Source organism: Chelonoidis abingdonii, chromosome 4 (assembly GCF_003597395.2).
Source record: "Chelonoidis abingdonii isolate Lonesome George chromosome 4, CheloAbing_2.0, whole genome shotgun sequence".
Lineage (NCBI taxonomy): Eukaryota > Metazoa > Chordata > Testudines > Testudinidae > Chelonoidis > Chelonoidis abingdonii.
In genome coordinates, this window is record NC_133772.1 from 93,937,541 (window position 1) to 93,951,792 (window position 14,252).

Sequence of the window (14,252 nt, forward strand, 5' to 3'; positions counted from 1 at the left end):
TGCCCTGCTTGCTACCCCCTAATGATGGCCCTCGATTTTATATGCAGAAAAACAGTTGTGGCAGGACAGGTGGAGAGGGCCTCAAAAAAATGTGTTAGAACCCCTGTTCTAGATTGCTTCAAGCTCCAGATAGTGCCCAGTAAACATGAACATAGTTTTGATGTTGGTTTTTGTAAGGGGAAGAGCATGACTTCTGAGCATACTTGAAGATAAGAATGTACATTTAAGATAGGAGGGAGCATCTAGAAGGTTTTACAGATCTCCCAACAGTCCTGGGTTTTGTGGAACTGCCCCACATTGATACACACAATCCCCTGTCCTGGCTGAAGTGGCTCCTGTCCTGTGACGCTAGCTGGGCTCAACTCCCCACTCCAGGCATTGTGACCTGGCCTCTGGCACGCAAGGTCACAGCTCAGGTTTGGCCCTACCCCCTCCAACAGGCAGTTATCCAGGGCAAATATGAGTAAGTCATTTTGCAACTCCAGGCTTTCAGCACTACTCCATCAAATTTGGCCAAGCCACACCCCATAAGGAGGACCAGGCCAAACCAGAGCAGTGCTGCAACCCTATGTGAGGAAGGCCAGGTTGCAATGCCTGGAGAGAGAAGCCAAACCCAGCCAGCCCTGGGGCACAGGAGCTGCAGCAGTCACTGCTGCAGGACAAGTGTTGGGTGGGCTCACTCTGGCCTTCCATCCCTGGGGGCGTCCCACTTTAGCTACTGGAAATGTTGGGAAATATGGTTTTATTTAACTTGTTTTTTAAGATTGGAATCCAGCTCTGTAGAAACCTTTTTGTGACTTGCTGGAATAAGTCTTTAGTTAAATTCATAACAGCTGTGCTCTTTTTTCATTACACTAAACAGTATCTGCCACAAAGTTCAAGGGAAAATTGTCCATTTAGTGCATTGGGGTTTTTTGAGTAGGAGAAACCTGCTGAAATGCATCCTAAAACAATAATGATCCACTTTGGAAGGTCTTGATCAGTCAGTGAATGGAAAATCATGACCCATCCGTTGTGGATTCAGATGACCCTCTTGCAGCCAAAGTGCAGCAGTTCAGCTGTACTAGTTGAGAGAGAAGTCAGGGTTTGCTGAGGTGAAATAAAAGGTGTACTCCATCTGCATGGTGAGGAGCATTAAGGGTAGAACAAAGGTGGGCTGGAGGCGACGGAGGGCAAGAACTGACGGCTAAAGATACATAACTAGGTATAGTTGTAGAGTCTGTGGTACCTTGTCTACATGAGAAAGTTGTACCAGTTTAAATTCATTTAAAATCACACTTATTTAGTTAAACCAGTGCAAACCCCTGTGTGGATGCTCTCATTTATCTTAAGAATAGTTTATTTTGGGTTACCTTTTGTTGATTACAAATCAGTTTAAGCTAAATTGATATAAACCACTCTTACACCCAAATAAGGGTGTCTACACAGGGATTTTCATCAGTCTGACTGTTATGTCTTCACTGCAGAGTTAATTTGAGCTACCTACCCTTGAGTTATTTTCTTGAGTTAGCCTTACTCAAGTGATTGTGGCCATACTGCAAAATAACACATGAGCTGCTGTGTCCAGATTGGCCCTGCGCTCTTGTGTGTTGCGCTAAGACTTCAGGGGTCACATCCCATGGTTCTTAGTGCTGCAGTAAGCTGAGCTGCTCTATGAATTTTTTCCCAGTGAATTGTGAGAGAACTCAGCTTTCCTCACCGGCTACTCAGGGGAAATTGTGGGAAGAAGTGGTACATGAATGGCAATAGATTGTTTCCACGCTACAGAATGCTCATGTTAGCAGCTGATGAGTTGTGCTTAAGCAGGTTATAGCCTATGCCTCCTCTTGGGCCAGCCAACTTGAATTAAAAGCACCACTGCACTCAAGGGTTTTTGTGTGTGGATAGAACTCTGGGAGTACAGGTGAGGGAGTTTGGAGCGCAGGAGGTATTCTCTTCGATTCTTCCTGTCAAAGGTGGGGGCCCGGGCAGAGACAGATGCACCATGGAGGTGAATACCTGGCTGCGAAGATGGTGTCACCAGGAGGGCTTTGGCTTCCTTGACCATGAGATGGTATTCGAGAAAGGACTGCTAGGCAGAGATGGCGTTCACCTTTCGAGGAGGGGAAAGACCCTATTTGCACACAGACTGGCTAACCTAGTGAGGAGGGCTTTCAGCTAGGTTTGATGGGGACAGGTGAGCAAAGCCCACAGGTAAGTGGGGAACAGGAAGACCTGGGAGAAGGGTCAGAAACAAGAGGAAGCATAGGCTATAATGGCAGAGAGAAAGGAGGGTCAGAGCAAAACTAGGAGGCAAGATCAAATCAGTATCTTAGATGCCTATATACAAATGTGAGAAGTATGAGTAATAAGCAGGAAGAACTGGACGTGCTAGTAAATAAATACAACTATGACATTGTTGGCATCACTGAAACTTGGTGGGATAATGATTGGAATGTTGGTGTGGATGGGTATAGTTTGCTCAGGAAGGATAGACAGGGGAAAAAGGGAGGAGGGGTTGCCTTATATATTAAAAATGTACACACTTGGACTGAGGTGGAGATGGACATAGGAGACGGAAGTGTTGAGAGTCTCTGGGTTAGGATAAAAGGGGTAAAAAACAAGGGTGATGTCGTGCTAGGAGTCTACTACAGGCCACCTAACCAGGTGGAAGAGGTGGATGAGGCTTTTTTTAAACAACTAACAAAATCATCCAAAGCCCAAGATTTTGGTGGTGATGGGGGACTTCAACTATCCAGATATATGTTTTGGGAAAATAACACCGTGGGGCACAGACTATCCAATAAGTTCCTGGACTGCATTGCAGACAACTTTTTATTTCAGAAGGCTGAAAAAGGGTACTGGGGGAAGCTGTTCTTGACTTGATTTTGACAAATAGGGAGGAACTTGTTGAGAATTTGAAAGTAGAAGGAAGCTTGGGTGAAAGTGATCATGAAATCATAGAGTTTGCAATTCTAAGGAAGGGTAAGAAGGAGTACAGCAAAATAGAGACAATGGATTTCAGGAAGGCAGATTTGGTAACTCAGAGAGCGATAGGTAAGGTCCCATGGGAATCAAGACTGAGGGAAAAACAACTGAGGAGAGTTGGCAGTTTTTCAAAGGGACACTATTAAGGGCCCAAAAGCAAGCTATTCCGATGAGTAGGAAAGATAGAAAATGTGGCAAAAGATCACCTTGGCTTAACCACGAGATCTTGCTTGACCTACAAAATAAAAAAGGAGTCATATAAAAAAATGGAAACTAGGTCAGATTACAAAGGATGAATATAGGCAAACCAAACACAGGAAATGCAGGGGCAGAGAATTAGAAAAGCAAAGGCCACAAAATGAACCTCAAACTAGCTATGGGAATAAAGGGAAACAAGAAGTTTTTATCAATACATTAGAAAGCCAAGAGGAAACAAGGACATAGTAGGCCCATGCTCAGTGAGGAGGGAGAAACAGTAAGAGGAAACTTTGAAATGGCAGAAGATGCTTAATGACTCTTTGTTTCGGTCTACTGAGAAGTCTGAAGGAATGTCTAACATACGTTGAATTGCTTATGGGAAAGGGGGTAGGTTTAGAAGATAAAATAAAAAAAGAGCAAACTTAAAAAATCACTTAAAAAGTTAGATGCCTGCAAGTCACCAGGCCCTGATGAAATGCATCCTAGAATACTCAAGGAGTTAATTGTAGAGCAGTATCTGACTCTAGGTATTACTTTGGAATATGGAAGAGGGGAGAGATCCAGAAGAACTGGAAAAAAGGGCAATTATAGCCCCGATTCTATAAAAAGGGAAATAAAACCAACCCGAAACTACAGACCAGTTAGTTTTAACTTCTTGTGCCAGGAAGATAATGGAGCAAGTAATTAAAGAAATCGTCTGGACAACACTTGGAAGGTGGTAAGGTGATGAGGGAATAGCCAGCATGGATTTGTAAAGAACGAATCATGTCAAACCAATCTGAAGCTTTCTTTTGATAGGGGTAACAAGCCTTATGGATAAGGGAGAAGGCAGTGGATGTGGTATACCTAACTTTAGTAAGGCATTTGAATACAGTTCGACTATATCCTTATCAATAAACTAGGCCAAATACAATTTTAAGATGGGGCTACTATAAGTGGGTGGCATAACTGGGTGGATAACTGTACTCAGAGAGTAGTTATTAATGGCTCCAATCCTGCTGCGGAAAGGTATAACAAAGTGGAGTTCCTCAGGTTGGTCTGGTTTTGGGGACTGGCCTGTGTTCAATATCTTCATCAATGGGATGCGTACCTTGGCATAGAAAGTACGTTATTAATGTTTGCGGACAATACACAAACTGGAGGGATTGCAACTGCTTTGAGGGACAGGGTCAAAATTCAAAATGATTGGAACAAATTGGAGAAATGGTCTGAAGGTAAACCGGATGGAAGTTCATAAAGACAATGCAAAGTGCTTCCCAGCTTAGAAAGGAAATATCAGTTTCACACATAAGAATGGAAGAGACTGTCTAGGAAGGAGTAGGCAGAAAGAAGATCTAGGGGTTCATAGTGGACCACAAGCTAAATATGAGTCATACAGTGTGATACTGTTGCAAAAAAAGCAAACGTGAATCTGGGATGCATTACAGTGTGTTTGTAAACAAGATACGAAAAGTATTCTTCTGCTCTACTTGTGCTGGTTAGGCCTCAACTGGAGTATTGTGTCCAGTTCTGGGCACTGCATTTCAAGAAAGAATTGTGGTTAGGTTGGACATTAGGAAAAAGTTCCTAACGGTCTGGGTAGTTAAACACTGGAATAAATTGCCTCGGGAGGTTGTGGAATCTCCATCTCTGGAGATATTTAAGAATAGGTTAGATAAATGTCTATCAGGGATGGTCTAGACAGTATTTGGTCCTGCCATGAAGGCAGGGGACTGACTCAATGACCTCTCGAGGTCCCTTCCAGTCCTGGAGTCTATGAATCTATGAAACTCAAGTTATGGACAACACTGACATAATTAATTTTAACTTTTCAGTGAGGACAAGCTCTAAATCAGTTTAAAAACAGTTTTAAATTAACCCAACCCAACTTTCTCATCGGGACAAGCTCGGGCTGAAATAGGTGCTGTGAACAGCTCCTTTGCTGCTTCTGCCATTGCAGATCACTCCAGGCCAAGTCAAAAGTCAATCTGAGTGCATATGAGATCACATTTATCCCTGCAGTGCTCATCTGTAGGTAGTAAAGTGAGATTTAGAAGGCAAAGATTAAACCTTTCAAATTTTATTTTACCGTCTGCATACAAGAACTGAGCAAATAGACCCAATGGCAAAAACATGAGTAGCTTATGTGTTAAGTTTCTCAACTGAATAGTTTCCTTTAAGTGCATGAAATTATAATCTAAAACAATCTCATTTTAGTATCACCAAAGCACAAAGAATGTAACATTAATGCAATGATAAGTGGAGATGGGCAAAGGAAGATGTATTTGGGGCAGGATTTGGGATCAGAGACTGATCAAGAGCCAAGATTTGGTTTGGATTCAACATTTGCTAAAAATCAAATTAGTTAATCTTGTGAGACTTTTGACTCACAATGCTGGAGATTTCCCAAATCACGAGCAGTTTGCATAGCTATGAAAAGATCAACTCCAGCAGCCATTGCTCAGAGAAAGATCATGTTGTTTTCAAATGGAACTTTTTCTAGAAACTGAGGATTTAGCCCTAAGTGCAAGATTGTTTCAGAATATTAACAGGTGCCAGATATGCAAGTGCAGCATGGAAAGGACTGTGAAAGACACCATCTGACACTTGCTGAGTGTGCCTTGGTAGCTGTGGACCAAAGGACATTTTCCCCCTTTCGCTCTCTTTTTTTTGCGGGGGGCGGGGTGGGCAAGGGGAATTCAGTCTTCTCAGTGTGGAAATAACCCCCATAAAGAAGTGAAAGTCTTCCACTGGTGTAATTCTTCCCTATTCCCACAGAAGAGTCTGGGGTTTCTACCACCACCAAAACCACTGCTCCCCATAGAGCTATCCGCACAAATCTTAAGAAAGTTCTAAAGGCAAGGGGCCTCCTGGCTGCCTGCCACTTCTGAATGATAAAGTTCTTACAGACGCCATGCTGCTAGGTTAGGTTAGGTTAGGTCTCAAGCTGTTGGTTGGACAACGAAGAGGGCACCCAGTGTGTTATATGCCTCTATGATGTTCCATCCTGAGCCAAATCTGGGACATAACAGGGTAGGATCCCTGTGAGGGACAGGTGTCTGATGCTGTCCGGCCATCGTGTTTTAGGTATTCCAGGGTGTCTCTTCCATTCTGCATTCACTGGGTCAAAGCTGAAGACAATTCTTGCAGGGAAATTGTTAGGTGACCATATCACCACAGAGAGCTTTGGGTGACTTTTTGTTTGAGAAAGCAGGATACGGTTAGTTAGAAAATGGATCTCTGCAGGGGCTTCCCAAATCTTATTTGTTGTAGGCTCTGCATTCCAGGCATCTAAGAAACTGCTGAGTGGGAAATAAATACACTACTGCGGACCATGTCACTTTTTTGCATTTGATAGCTTGGAACTGTATAAAATCTAATTTTATTCATACTCAAGATACCATACTACTTTACTGTACATGATAGTGAGGTACTGGTAGCATAGTAATCATGCAAGCAAATGGAGTAGTCATTGGAGTAGTCATTAGAGTTTGGCCATAATTAACATATGGCATGTTATGGAGCCTATGTACCCCATGCTGGTTCCACAGACAAAGGGTTAACAAAGTAACTGCCTACCTGTTTAGCAGCTTAGCTTATTGGTAGCCCCACAGCAGCTGTGAAGATAAAAGAGCTGCAAGGCAATGGAGTGAGCTGCTACAGAGATTGAGGGACTGCTGAAAGAGGATCTTTTCAGCAGTCTGGTGAGAAGCTACCAAATGAACCAACCCCCTAAAGAAAGAAGAGCAGCGCAAGAAGCTGAGTGAAGACTACAGGGGTAGGAAGTAGCTCAGGGAAGAGCAAGGAGGACCAGTTCTGACTGTTCCAAACAAAGAACAATGTTTACGATAATTTTGTCTTGTACTGCGGTGTTGGGTATGACCCTAGAGATGAGTGGTACTGAGTTACACTGATACCTAGCAGGATAGGTGACATCAGTAGATCCACCTTCCTGGCTACACTAGCCAGCATCTTTCAAAACAGCTACCTCAAACACTCCAGAAAATCTAGCACCCTCATTGACTATTCCTGTTTGTCACTGCATATTTTAGAACAGCCTAGATCAAGGATTTCACAGTCACAGAAGATATCTACTAGAAGAAATGGCAAGATCAATTTGGCAAGATTAATCTTAAATGTCCTTTTGCTGCTGGGTTATTACTGGTTGTTATGGATATGCTGGCTGTTTGACGGGGATTACAGAAGTGGTCGCTTAGACTGGGCCGGCTCCAGGCACCAGCTCAGCAAGCAGGTGCTTGGGGCGGCCAAGAGGAAGGGGCGGTATGTCGGGCTCTTTGGCAGCAATTCAGCGGCTGGTCTCTTGGTCCCTCTTGGAGGGAAGGACCTGCCGCCAAAGTGCTGTCGAAGAAGAAAGAAACGCGGTGGAGCTGCCGCCAATCGCGATCACTTTTTTTTTCCTTCCGCCGCTTGGAACAGCAAAAAACCTGGAGCTGGCCCTGCTCTTAGACTTGTGTAACTGAAGAATTGTCAAGGAACGTCTTTCTAATGGATATGTGCATGAAACTTAGCAAATGAAAAAGGAGTAAGTCACAAACAAAACAGCAAAGACACAAAAACACCTGTGTCCAATAAATCAATGCAATAATTTTCAGAAATGTAACATCATCTTTTAACCCTATCCCAACCACCTTTGATTATCTGAGGGCATTATTCCAATAAATACTCTGTAAAGTGATTTTCTTTTTAGACAGCACTGAGGGAAGCAGTTGCAATGCCAAAAGCGCTTAATTCTTTTACAAGATTAGCTAAGTACCCTGGAGCAAATTTTATATCCAGAAAATTTCTCAAAGATCATTGTGGAAATGGTAGGTGAGCCATTACTATAAAAGTGCCAGTGACTTGTAACATGGTGGGTAGTGTTGTGCCATTCAGACACAGAACCACATTGGCGGAGGTGTGGAGTCACCCCACCCCAGCATTATCACAATTCCTTCTAGAGCTCCCTGGTGCCAAAAAAGCCATTCACTGGGCCACTCCTTACTAAGCTGGAGTGTACATTTCTTCTGACTTGCTCTGCTGAAGCCGAGTGCAGAGCCATGGCCTACTCTTCTCCATCCATTCTAAGTCCCCTAAAGGAGATTATTTCGGAGCAGTCCCTGTGCTCAGGAGACTAGCAAAACTGCAGTTGTGGCTGAAATCTTTGCAGGGAGGGAGCAACAGAGAAAAGACTCCACATTCCCTTTGCTTTGCACACCCAAGCGAAGGCCATCCACAGTCTGGGTCTTTTGGTGGAGAGAGTAGATAGACTCACTTCAAAGGCTAAACCTCCTGTGACCTTTTTGCACTGGGCCAATTTTTCTTTCACAGCTTTACTTACATACATTCTTATGCATGCACAATTTTTGTATAATAGAGCCATGTGTTGATATGGTTGCACCAACTACTTCTGAGGTTCCATTTAACTTCACACTGCAACAAGAATCCTGGGCAACAAAACAAGGGGAAATGAGGACACGCAGTCAAAAGCAAGACTCCACCAACCGCTGCCTTTCCAAGTTATGTGTGATATTGTTTATGAAGCAGCATGAGGATACTCATTTTCTGGCTTCTTTCATCCTGTCTGGACTATGAAATTTGATCTAAATAACATTAGGCAAAAATATTATACTCTGATGACACTTTACACACCATCAAGGGAGAAAGGACTAGGAAACTCCTATTTTTGTCAAGTGTTTCTAAATTTAAAATCAATTGAATCATTTGTATGCCTGCTCAATAAAGAATTTTTTTTAAAAATCACACTTTGTGGAGAGCCACACAAAGCTAAAAGGTTTGGACTCTAATGGGACAAAAAATAAAAATAAAATAGCAGCAGCAATAACGCTCCCTGTAACAGCACAGAGCTACCCCAGACTCAAAACATAATAAATACATCTTTGTTGTGCATCTAGGGATATGACTACACTGCAAAGAAAAATAGGCAGCACCAAGGTTCAAAGCCTGGATCAATTGACTGGGGCTCATTGGGCTTGGCTGGTGGAGTTAAAAATAACAGTGTAGACCAGTGGCTCTCAACCTATAGCCTATGAGCTGCTTGTGGCCTAATCAGCACACAACTATGGACAATGTGACCATAGGTACTGGAACTAGAGGTGCTGGAGGTGCTGCCACATCCCCTGGCTCGAAGTAGTTTCCACCATATACAGGGTTTACAGTTGGTTCAATGGAGCTCAACACCCCCACCATACAAATTGTTCCAGCACCACTGCATGTGACTTCCTCAGGGCCATACAGGTAGTGTATATCCATATTGTGTGTGGATGAGGCTCACACATAAAATAGAGAGCTACATATGTGGCCCACACTGGTAAATAGGTTGAGAACCACTGGTGTAGACATTTCCTGCTCAGACTGGAACCTGGACTCAATGAGCTGATTAGAATTCTGAGCTGCAGCTGGAGGGATTAGAGTTAACTGTTCAGAGATCTGAGCTGAGTTGTAGCTGATTACAGTCAAAGAATTAATTAACAATACAAAGAAGCCGTTTTTGTTGGCTATTTACTGTATAAAGGTAGCTCCCAAAGTACCCAGTAAGGCTTTGCACTAGATACCGTACAAACACAAAGAAAGATGTAGCTTCTGCCCAAATGCTTACAGTCTAAACCAATAGTTCTGAAACTTATTTGATCAGGCCTCCCTTCTTTGTGTCATTTACCACCCCCCAACCCCAGTACATATATTCCCATCCGGCTCTGGAGGCAGAGAGGAGAACAGCAGTGGCTGCTGGCTGGGTGTCTAGCTTTGAAGGCAGCAGCACAGAAGGGTGGCAACGTGAAAAGTGATATTTGACTTAGTTCCCCATTGCACTCTTACTTTTATCCTGCTGTTGCCACCCTGGGGCTAACAGTCAGAGTCCCTCTGCCTCCAGGTGAGGGAGGAGAGCACAAGCCTAGACTGCCTCCCAGTGAGGGAATGAAAGGGGTGGAAGCTGGACGAGATCCTGAGCCTGGGCTGTCTCCCAGTGAGAGATTGAGAGTGGGGGGCGGGGAGGAAAACCTGAGCCTGGGTTGTGGCGCTCTGGCTGTCCCCTTTATCCCCACCTCCCAGGTGTGCACTGCCCTTCTGCATGAGACTCAGCCATCCAGGGCTGACAGCCACGGCTCTTTAAAAAAAAAAAAATAAAAGAAAGCACACACAGCTCATGTCTCCCTTGACACGTTCCTGCCCCATAATTTGAGAACCACTGATCTAACCATTCAACCTTGTGCCTCACATTATGCTAGGTGTGAATTAATGCTATACAGTTCATGTTTTACAATGGATTATTTAAGAAAAAGTGCAATCTTTATAGTTACATCTTTCAGGCTTTATTGTATAGCAATAAACATGCACATTAATGGACCATCCTCAGACGTTTCAAAAAATTAAGTGTGAAAGATCCTTCCACTTCCTCCTTTCTCCTTCCAGTCCAAACCAGATTCTTCTCCGTTTCTTTAACGTCATCCCCCCAAAAGCCTCCTACCTTAGACACCTAAATTCTATAGTGTAATGTTTAGTGAATTATATCAGCAGGTCTAGCATTCCCTAGCAGGTCTAAATAATCTGCGCCATTCAAACCTGGCATTCACTGGAGCTTTTATAGGGCATAAACAATCCAGAATGAGTTATGTATGCCTTTCAGATGGAATTTCAGAGCAGATCCGTTTTCAATAGAATAGTTGCCAAAAACCAGCAATGACTACTGGATACCACACATGGCTGTAAATGCTATTAACAGTAGAAACCCTGTGATGATCATAGGAATTGCTGCACCCAATGGCTCAATATTCCATCTTGGCTGGTGTCCTGTCTCCAACAGTGGCTGCTGCAGGATGCTTTGGGGAAGATGCAAAGCTCTCTATGGCACCTAACTGCAGTATTGTGCCATAAAGGGTTGAGGGATTTCATCCAGATGCCATCTGGTGATCAGCTTGTTCTGAAGCATAAAACTGTTCAGCATAAAGCAAACAGCAGGTTGGAGAGATGGAATCTGGGTGCTTCTCTGAAGTGATTGTAAAAGTTGAAATGTATTTAGTTTGAAGAAAAAGGTTAATAATTTGGCCCATGTCTTTTCATTCATACAAGCACCTGAGCATTATATTAAACTTGATTTGACTTAGCTCCTTCAGTTTTACTTTGCAAGTTTGGTTCAGAATAGCAGAAATGTATTGCCTTCCAGCCTTGTAGAAAATACAGCACAAAGAGTCTTGTTATAAATTATTTCAATAGGCCACTCACTTCAGTCCAGCCAGGCACACCAGTCTGACCAAGGAGCACAGCTGAATAAACTATAAAACTCAGGAAATGGTTGGTGTTACTTGGACTTGGGCAAAACAGATCACTTCAGTCTTATCTTGTGAACTTGAAACTATACATCATACGAGTCCCTCTTACACTTCTGAACTGAGTACTAAGGGCCTGATCCTGCATTCCTAATCAAATAGAAGTTTTACAGTGTCCCTGGGCTATAAAATGTAAGCCCAATGGGCCAGATTCTGACTAATGTAAATCAGGGATAACTTCACTGAAGTTAAACTGGTATAAAACTGGTGTAAGGTCAGAATTAGGCCTAAGGTGGTAGCTTTATACATATAATTTTCACAAATTACTGAACAATCTTGAGAAATAATTGTAAATAAATTACTATAAACAATTATGATAGACAGTGAAACCTGTACTGAAGACAATTGGGCAATCTCCTGCCTTAAGTAACTGCTCCAAAGTATCTGTAAATCTTTTTAGTGGTGTTCCATTTTTTAAGAAAACCAACTGTTAGGTTTTTTTCTCTGTTTTTGTCAATGCCTCAAGTGGTCACTTGAAACAGATTTCACAGCATTTCATTTCCCATCATTGTTATGAGAAACCCATTCTCCACTTCTAGAAATTCACACTGAGAATTCTAACAAATAAACACTGCATACACTGTAAAATGTCTTGTTGTAACTTAGCAGTGAATTCCCAAATTTGGGGGTGTTTGTCTCTAGGGCCTTGTTTGGACTCATGTCTGTCATAAATTGATGTTTTCTGTTTCATAATCATTGGAACATAAAATTAGTTGACAAAGTCGTCCTGTGTGTCTCTGACTCCAGGGGGAATTGTGGGCGCCTCAGCATCTCTGAAAAATCTGGTCACTAAATATGCATTCAGGAGTACTCGTCAGCTTCCCTTGGCCTGAGGAGCCTGCAGCATTGTCTTTTCTCTTGGCCTCTCTGGCATGCTTTCAGGGCACAGGCTGAAACAGAGGAAGTCGGTGCCTATGTCCCAAATACTAATCATTCTTTACTTTAGCAGCACACAAAACATGCAGATCTATACCAAATACTAAACACAACTTATGCATTTCCCTGCCTCAGTTTTCTCACTATTCTTGAGCATTTTCTGGGGATAGCTCAGAGTAATCTAAGGAACCCAGGATCCTTCCTCTCCCCTGCCTTCCTGCATATGTCTTCTCTTCTGGAACATGGAGTCTCTCTGTCCTCTTTTCCATCTCTCTCTAAAATAGCCAGTAAGAGACCCTTTCTTTTAGAACCTCCAGCTCTTTTTGTCAGGTGACTCCCTACTCAGTCCCGTCAGTGGTGCCAAGTCCTCTGTCATGAGATCTGTTGTTACCATCCCCTGGAGTTCAGATGTGAAAAACTGGTTTGCCCTGAACAGTACCCCTTTTTGTCCAAGCGTGCTCCATTTTATTGGACAATCATTGAAGTTTAACAACCTTCCATTGTTATCTCTGTGCCACCATCCTCGGAATTTTAGTTCAAGATGGAGTTAAAAGGACAGCCAGAAGGCAAAGACCAGCTTTATGATCAAAAGGGAGTTTGCAGTCTGACAGAGATACACAAAGGCTACACCTATGCTTCAAGTTGGGGTGTAATTCCTAGCTCACGTAGGCATACTTGTGCGAGTGCCCATCTGAGCTAGCAAGCTAAAAATGGCAGTGTATCCACAGTAGCATGGGCAACAGTGGCATGGCTTAGCTGTGCCAAGTAGATACCTATGGGGTTCAGGACAGTTTGTATTTTGGATGGCTAGCATGGTGCTACCATTACCATTGTCCATGATACCATGGCTAAGCTACATTTTTAGCTTGTCAGCTCAGACGAGAGCTCACACAAGTATGTCTACACAAGCTGGAAATCACACCCTTAGCTCTGAGTGTAGACATAGCCAAAGAGTCCCCAACATCAAACAGAATTTCTAAATTGCACACAGCTCCCCAAATTATCACACCAATCTAGCCACACAAACTTTCTTGGAATTGAGAGCAGTAATTTCTCAGCTGATACATGAGCATAAAAAGAACTTGCCTCAACTGAATCTATCTGCCAGTCATGTTACGGGATTTCTATAGCACCTATCACCATGGTAGAGCTAAGAAAATCTGAAGAGAATTGAATTAGGTATAAGGTTTGGCAAATTAGACACCAACCTAGCATAGGCTTGTTCTCTTAGGAACATATCCGTAAACGGTAGGTAGCACTCTCCATCTGCTTAGTAAATTCATCTAGAGACTAGCAACAAAAGATATTGGGCTGCTCTAAGAAAATAAATTCAAAAGAGCCTTCCTACCTAAATAGGTGAAAGACACTCAGTCAGATGTGGGTAGAAATAAAATCAGAGGCTGAAAGCTCTTTTGGAAAAAAATGCCACTATACAGGAAAGTAGGACAATCAACAATATCAGAAACAAACAGTAAGTGATGCTACTGTACATGCACAAACACACATGCCCTCGAAACCTGGGCCACAATGAATAATGTATTTACAAGGAACCCCAACAGAAGGACTCCAAGAGGATGTGAAAGGTCTAGGCACATGGAACAAAGCTAAAAGTCACATCATACAAACCACTCCTCCCCAGCAGGAAAAGAAAGATTTGAGAATGAGGACTTTCTGGTTTTGTTGGAGTGGTGGTGGGGAGTTGCGTATGTTTTGTTTCTTATTTTATTTTAGTTTTACATGGGATTTTTTTCTCATGATGGTTAAGTTAAAAACAGCCAGACAGTGATGAGTAAAATGAATCACAGTCAAAAGGGAAAGGGGAAATATGTGCAGGCTAATTCCTGCTGTTTATAACAACAGGGATTTATCAGGCAATTTAACTTGACAGTG